The sequence below is a fragment of the Coffea arabica genome, chromosome 8e (assembly GCF_036785885.1).
Source record: "Coffea arabica cultivar ET-39 chromosome 8e, Coffea Arabica ET-39 HiFi, whole genome shotgun sequence".
Taxonomy (NCBI): Eukaryota; Viridiplantae; Streptophyta; class Magnoliopsida; order Gentianales; family Rubiaceae; genus Coffea; species Coffea arabica.
This window is the reverse complement of record NC_092324.1, coordinates 12,572,617-12,580,501: the sequence shown is the minus strand read 5'-3', so window position 1 is coordinate 12,580,501 and position 7,885 is coordinate 12,572,617. Positions and strand designations below refer to the sequence as shown.

The 7,885-nt window shown below is 49.1% G+C and overlaps 1 pseudogene; it reads left to right on the top strand.

Annotated features, from left to right (window-relative positions):
* Nucleotides 1-6,160, top strand: part of LOC113704531 (uncharacterized) — a 43,596-nt pseudogene extending 37,436 nt beyond the window's left edge.
* Nucleotides 6,161-7,885: the final 1,725 nt, after the last annotated feature.

Below are 7,885 nucleotides of genomic sequence, written 5' to 3'. Positions count from 1 at the left end.
AACGTTTGTACAGCTCTCTATCGCGGAGAGCGTACCGAGCCGCCTTACGTTGTATTTTTCTCGCCTCGGCTCGGTCTTCAGGGAGGGCTCCCTGACCCAAGAAAAGGATGAATGGGGTCATCCATGTTTCTTCAGAGTGCACGGGGCAGGCCACCTCTTCCACATATCCTGGTTCACTCAGGACTTCCACTAAAACAGTTTTGTTGAGCTCAGAGAATGACGTAGAAGCCAGCCGGGATAAGGCGTCGGCTCGCTTATTCTGGGAACAGGGTATTCTTTGGATTTCGAAGGACTCGAAGTACGCGGTGAGTTGGTGTACTTTGAAGAGGTACCGTTGCATGGTCTCATCCTTGGCCTCATACTCACCAAGGACTTGGCGTACGACGAGTTGGGAGTCACTGCGGACGTGGATTTGTTGTGCGCCGAGCCTTCGGGCCAGTTGGAGTCCAGCGATTAAGGCCTCGTACTCGGCTTCATTATTGGTGGCTGGGAAGCCAAAGCGGAGGGCATAAGAGCACACTTCTCCCTGAGGTCCTTCTAGGAGTAGCCCAGCTCCGCTGCCATCCCCATTAGAGGATCCATCTACATACAATGTCCACAGGGATGAGGTGGACACCTCGGCACTGGCGGAGGTGGACTCTGGGCCTTCCGTGAAGGTCAACTCGGCCAGAAAATCGGCTAGGGCCTGTGCTTTTATGGCGGTGCGGGGCTCGTATGACAAGTCATATTCTCCCAATTCCACAGCCCATTTGGTGAGACGCCCGGAGGCCTCGGGTCGAACCAGTATCTGTCGGAGAGGCTGGTCGGTCCTGTCGGATATGGGATGAGCCAAGAAATAGGGCTACAGCCGCCGAGCGGCGTGGACTAGCCCCAGCACCAGTTTTTTCACCTGAGTGTATCGAGTCTCTGGTCCGCGGAGAGCCCGGCTGACATAGTAGACTGGCACTTGGGTGCCCTCATCCCGGATAAGAACAGCGCTGACAGCCTCGTCGGCTGCGGAGAGGTAGAGGTAGAGCTTCTCCTCGGGCCGAGATGAAGCGAGAGTTGGTAGGTGATGGAGGTATTGCTTCAGCTTGTCGAAAGCGGCCTGGCACTCTTCCGTCCGGGCAAACTGATCAGCCTTCTTGAGCACCTTAAAGAAGGGCAGAGCTTTCTCAGCTGATTGGGACAGGAAGCGATTCAGCGCGGCCAGGCGTCCATTTAGCCGTTGGACTTCTCGGATGTTCCGAGGTGGGAACATGTCCTGAATGGCCTTCACCTTGTCGGGGTTGGCCTCGATTCCCCGGTGGGAAACCAGATACCCCAAGAATTTTCTCGAGGTGACGCCGAAGACGCACTTCTTGGGATTCAGCTTCATCCTCGAGTCTCGTAGGACTCCAAAGACTTCCCTCACGTCTAACAGAAAGGATGAAGTGGCGAGGCTTTTAACGAGGATGTCATCCACATAGGACTCCACATTGCGGCCGATCTGATTCTGGAAGAGTCGGTTGATCAGCCTTTGGTAGGTCGCCCCGGCGTTCTTTAGCCCGAAGGGCATGGTAGTGTAACAATAAGTACCTCGGTCGGTGTAGAACGCCGTTTTCTCTTGGTCCTCCTCACTCATTCCTATTTGATGATACCCTTTGAAGGCATCTAGGAAGCAGAGGATTTCATACCCCATCGCCGCGTCGACGAGGGCGTCTATCCTCGGCAGAGGATAGCAATCTTTGGGGCAGGCCTTGTTGAGGTCGGTGAAATCGACACACATTCTCCATCCACCGGTGTCCTTTTTGACCATGACTGGATTGGACAGCCAGGTGGGATATTGGACTTCGTAGATCATTTTGGCCGGCAAGAGCTTGTCGACCTCATCCGATATGGCCTGACTACGTTCGGGGCCGAAGTGCCTTCGTTTCTGTCGCACAGGTCGGGCCTGTGGGTCAACGTTGAGTTGGTGAATCAAGAGCTCGGGTGGCACTCCGACCACTTCATCCGCGGACCACGCGAAGACGTCTCGGTGGTCTTTGATCAGGGAGATCATTTCTTCTTTCAGGGGTGAGGGTAGTCCAGCCCCTACTTGGAGCACTTGGTCAGGTTTCGCTTCATCCACTACCACCAGTTCCACCTCATCCCCGGGCTCCAGCCTGTTGGGCTCTTCTGCCTTCTGAGGGTTGATGCAGTCTATGGAGAGGACCGCTGGCCTCTTTTCTTCTGACCTCGGTGAGGGCCGGGGGGTGACTGCTGCTTGAATGGTGGCGAGGTAGCACTCCCGGGCGGCGCCCACATCGCTGCTCACCTCGGCCACCCCCGCAGATGTTGGAAATTTAAAGCTCAGGTGGTAGGTGGAGTATACGGCTCTCAAGGCATTGAGCGTGGGCCGGCCTATCAGCATATTGTAGGGGGAGTCTGCTTTGACCACCGCAAAACTGACAGGCACAGTTCGGCAGCGTGGATGACGCCCGATTGTTACCATCAGGGTCAACATGCCCTCCGGGTGGACGACGTGTCCCCCGAATCCCACGAGGGGAGTTCTGACAGGAGTGAGTTGCTCCCTGGTCAGTTTCAAACTTTCGAAAGTTCGGTAGTACAGGACGTCTACCGAGCTTCCGGGGTCTACGTAGACCTTTTTGACTACGTAGTTGTTGGTGAGGACTTCAATCACAAGAGCTTCATGATTGCTGGAGGCCGTAGGAACGGGGTCAGCGGGACCGTAGGTGATGACCTCGGACAGCCGAGAGCTCGGCTCGGTCACCTCCATCTCGGCCTGGCGGTAGGTCCGCTTCTGGGAGTTTTGGCTGTCTCCTCCCGTTGGTCCTCCCGCGATGGTGTTGATCACCCTGGCGATGTTGGGGCCGTAGCCCGGTGAGCCATCGCGTGGGGGCTGCTTGTCCTCCCTACGGTCCTCGGGACCTCGGCAATGCATGTTCGTGTCTTGTCGGTCGTCTCGGCGGGGGCCCCGGTTCTCCCGGTGGGAGACGCTTCGGTTGAAGCCTCCATCCTTGCGGACAAATTGCTTCAGGTATCCTTGCCGGATCAAATTCTCGATTTCCCGCTTCAGGTCATTGCAGTCTTCAGTCTCGTGCCCTACATCACGGTGGTAGGCACAGTAGAGGTTCGAGTTCCTTTTATCTCTCCTCCCCGGAATTTCGGGAGGATTGCGGCCGAGGTGATTCTGCCTCATCACAGCCAGGACGTGGGTCCAACTCGAATTGAGGGGGGTCAGCTCGGCGTCCGAGATGGATGATCTGCCTTTCACGATCCGGTCGAAGACACTTCGGCGGTCTCGGAGTTGGTTTGAAGTGCCACTTGGGCCTTGTTCACCTCGGCCTTGTTCACTTCGGCCTGTGTCTTTCCTCCTCCGGGGATCTTGCCCGGTACGAGATGCTTGGGCTTCTCGCTTCATGCGATTTACATCTTCACTTCGGATTCCCTGGTCCACTCTTTCCCAGAGCTCCCGAAGTGTATGGGGGTACTGCCGATGGATTTCGGTGTTAAAGATCCCTGCCACTAACCCGTTGGTGAAGGCAGCGATAGTTACCTGCTCGTTCTGGTCAGGTATCTGTACATTCTCCTCATTGAACCTTTGGGCGTATGAGCGAAGTGACTCGCCCTGACCCTGTTGCAGGTTCAAGAGGTAAGCTGAAGTCTTTGTTATTGGTCGAGACGACACGAAGCGGTGGATGAACCGGTCTATCAGCTCATCCAGGGAGGAGATGCTCCCCGGTTCTAAACTCCAGAACCACTTTCGGGCGGTCCCGTGTAGGAAGATGGGGAAAGCCCGACAGATCACGGCGTCGGGGACGCAGTAGAGTCAGAATGCGGAGATGAAGGCGCGGAGGTGATCCTCGGGGTCACCTCGGCCGTCATAGGTGTGCAAATTTGGAAGCTTAAAGTTTGGGGGCACCATCTCCCCATTGATGTCATCAGTGAAGGGCGGAGCCCTCATGTAGTCAGTAGCTAGGCCCCCGGGGCGCCGAGGTGGGTTCTCGGCGCGTTTCCCTAGCAGTCCCCGGGAAAATGCCCTGGAGATGGAGGCCATTTTAGAGGTCGCCTTGGAGGAGGCGCGCCTAGAGGTGCTCCGAGAGGGACGCCCCTCATCGGAGTCCTCCCCTGAGGGCACTTCAGGAGACTTCGTCGGCCTTCGCTTTGAAGACTCGGCCTTTTCCTTCCCCTGCCTTTTGAAGTACCTCCCCAGTTCTTCAAAGATGTTTGGGTTATCAGCCACGAACTCGGCCATCTTGGCGATGGCGTCTTCGTTATTGGGCTGGGTTCTTGGAGACCCTTGTTCTTCAGAAATACGATCTTGCTGGGCTCCCGAGGTCTGCCCAACCCCAATTGAGGGAACTCTTCCGCTTCTGGAGCGCGTGGATCTCATTTTAACAGTGATCTCGTTCCCACAGACGGCGCCAATTGAAGAGGTGATTTTCGGTGGGTAGTTGAACCGACCCGAATCAAGCCCCTCTGAGATGAAGTGAGGTGTATCCTCACGTCTGAAGTGGATGGCGGGGCTTCTCCCCTGGTATCACTCCGACGATTAAGTTAGTATGAGAATGAGAAAGATAATAGTATATGAGAATGAACAGTGTGTTTACTTGTTGGGAGTGTGTGGGGTATTTATAGAGTGAGAGTGAAGGGCAGGACGGAGGTCTTATGCCGGTGGGACCCATGTCCTGCCATTACGGGTCTGCTCCCTGTCGGGGGGCCTGACTCTGACACTGTAGCCGCCTGGACAGGGTGACGAGGAGTCCTTCGCAGTAGTCATTAAGTGCGACAGTGCTTTTCAGATAAAGCACTGATCCGGGATGATGTCAGGTGTCTTGGCATCATCCGCGTGCAGCTGAGGTGGAGGTGCCGAGGTCACCTACACGGTAGACTGGGGATCCGGCCGAGCTTAAGGGATATGCCCGAGACACGGATGAGCTCTGATGACGGACGAGGTGAGTTCACCTCGGGCATGCGGGGCGGCCGAGGTGAGCATCCTCAGTTGCTCTTTCTGTCTTCTGGTCATTCTCTAATCCTCAATCTGCCTCAAATGGATGTTACTTCAGCTTGCTGAAGGAATTTCAGAGTTGAGGCCAGCACCCTCTAAGAATCTCGACTGTTTCCAGAAGTCATACAGTGTTCAGTGTACATTACTGGTTTGAGCATGTTATTCAAGTACAAGAATTGATTGAATTGCTCCAACTTCGATGTTCACTTTTTAGTCTATCTGATTCTTTTTTCAGGTCAAGTTCAATGTTGATGCAATTGATGAGACTGACATTCTTGAAGAGACACTGAAGCCTTGAGTGGAATCTATTGGTGGAAAACTACAGAAAATAATATTGAATGGAACTCATATTACACCTTGCATACAGGTATGCTGCAGTAACTTTGTGCTCCTTTTGTATCATAATCTCTAGACCTTCGCTTTCTGGGAATTTATGCTGACATGTTGCGCTGCGCCTTGTATGTTATGCTAACTGTGTATGTATTATTTAGCATGATCTTTAAGTTACTTTTGATAAAAAATTGGAAAGTAGCACGGTAATGAGAACAATGACATGGTCAACGATTGTTCTCTAACAAAATTTCTTCTTTTTATTCTCCATTTATGCTGAAATTTGTTTTGTTGGACGATCAGGAACCTAGATGGCAAGTGAGAGATATATACACGCCTGTAGATGCCGTTGCTCAAGGTCTTAAGACACTTTCTTTGAATGACACTAGAGTCCTCACAAGAACAAATACAGACTGGTTTAGTCAACTTGAAGGATAGAGACACATGAATCAGACCCATGATGCGGCAATATCTGAATCGTGTGAATCCTTCCTGGTATTGGGTTGACCTTCTTCCCTTTGAGTTCTTTGCATAGAATTTTTCTCGGAAAGTGTTGCATGGAAAAGCATCCTCCCTTTGCATAGAACTTTCTAGGAATTTGCAGGGCAAAGCATTTTATGATGCATAGGATGCAAGGAATTTGGTTAGATATGATATAAATACGTAATTTTGATAGTTGTGGGCATCATTACAAGTTACATGACTTGTAAAATATAAATCTCAGACACTTTCTCTCTAGGGTTCTGCGCACACTCACACAGATGCAGCTTCAAATGGCACGTCAGCATTTAGCTTACTTTTGGTAATTGATACCAGCAATCATTTGCTTTCTATTTGGTACATACTGAGATTTATGTGGTAGCATTGTGCGTAGCTTGCGGGGAGGGGCAGATTGTACATCTAAATCCTGTGTTTTCAGACTCAGACTGGACTGGCCGGTCAAACCGGAAATCGGCCAGGCATCCGCTCCGAGCTAGGTAAAAAACTTGGGATTAAAAAATCGGCCAAACCCGGTCAGAACTTGGGTTTGACCGGTGAACCGGAGAATCAAATTAACCCCGGTTTTTTCTTTTTTTCTTTTTTTTGCCTTTTTTTTATTAAAAAATTGGACTCAATACTTGATTGACTGAAAAAACAAAAAGAAAAGGAAAAAATGGAACGAAATTAGACAAACGCAACTCTCTGCTTCTCTCTTTCGTTCGTTCCTGAGAATCTGAGATTAACCCTGAAAACCTCCACCGCCGTCTCTTCATAATCACTGATCGTTTCCTAATCGCGATTGCCGCCGATCATGTGTCGTTCAACCTCTAGCCTCCACCGTTGCAGCATCGCTAGTTTCTTCAGAGTTCAAGGCTCAAGCAACGCGCGAGGTCAGAGCTCAATCTGGTAATTTTTAGAATCTGAGACTAATTATATTCTTCACTTTTGCTTGATGATGGAAAGAAAATCGTTATGCTCTGGATGTTATTGTGGGGGAAAAAATAGATGGAATAGAAGAATATTTCTGCCCTTTTCTCTGGACATTTTTTATTGGGCCATTTCTTTGATTCGGAGGAATTAGGCCTCAAGGACTTGAACATTTTTTAGGCGTTTCTGGTTTCTTATGAAAAGGAAACGAAAAACCCTTTTGAACCTTTCTTTCTTGCTTGGTTCGTCAGTCTTACCTCCTTATTGATTGGTTTGTTTTCCTCAAGTGTTTTTTCGTACCACTTCATTGGCAGTATTCTGACTATAATGACGAAAATTGAGTGGGGACATTGTAAAAGATGCCCTTAGGCAGATGGTTTCAGTTACTTCTATATAACAGAAAGTTATAAGTTTCATGTAAACTTGATGGCAGGGTATTAGCTGAGAGCTTTAACCTGCTTATTAAATTCTAGACTTTCAATTTTGTGATAATTGACAAATATAGGATGCATTAGATTACAAAAAGGTTAAGTTCTTGCATGCTGGTCCAGTTTGTATTGATCTTGTATGTTCTTTATAGTTAGATTTGGCAGTCTCTTTGTTTCTAATCGAGTGCTACATTCTTGATAGTGTGGTAACTTATAAAAAATCTGGGTTCATATACTCTTGTAGTTCCTAAAGTTGATATGACTTGAAAATTCTTGTGAATCTTTTGATTTGACTTGAAAATTCTTGTAACTTATAGGATGCATTAGATTACAAAAAGGTTAAGTTCTTGCATGCTGGTCCAGTTTGTATTGATCTTGTATGTTCTTTATAGTTAGATTTGGCAGTCTCTTTGTTTCTAATCGAGTGCTACATTCTTGATAGTGTGGTAACTTATAAAAAATCTGGGTTCATATACTCTTGTAGTTCCTAAAGTTGATATGACTTGAAAATTCTTGTGAATCTTTTGATGGTCTCAAGATGCTTCAGATATGCTTTTCTTTTATGTGAGTTTGAAAAAAAGTGTGGCCTATATGACATACAATATGCACTTTGAGTAGAAGGTTAAGTCAACATGTTGACGCCATTCTTAAGTGCAAAGAATTGCAATTGCATCTTTTAGATATATTAACTATATTCTTTTCTGACCGTGGCTGGAACATGGGATGTAAAATATAAAAGTTTTGCTGGTTT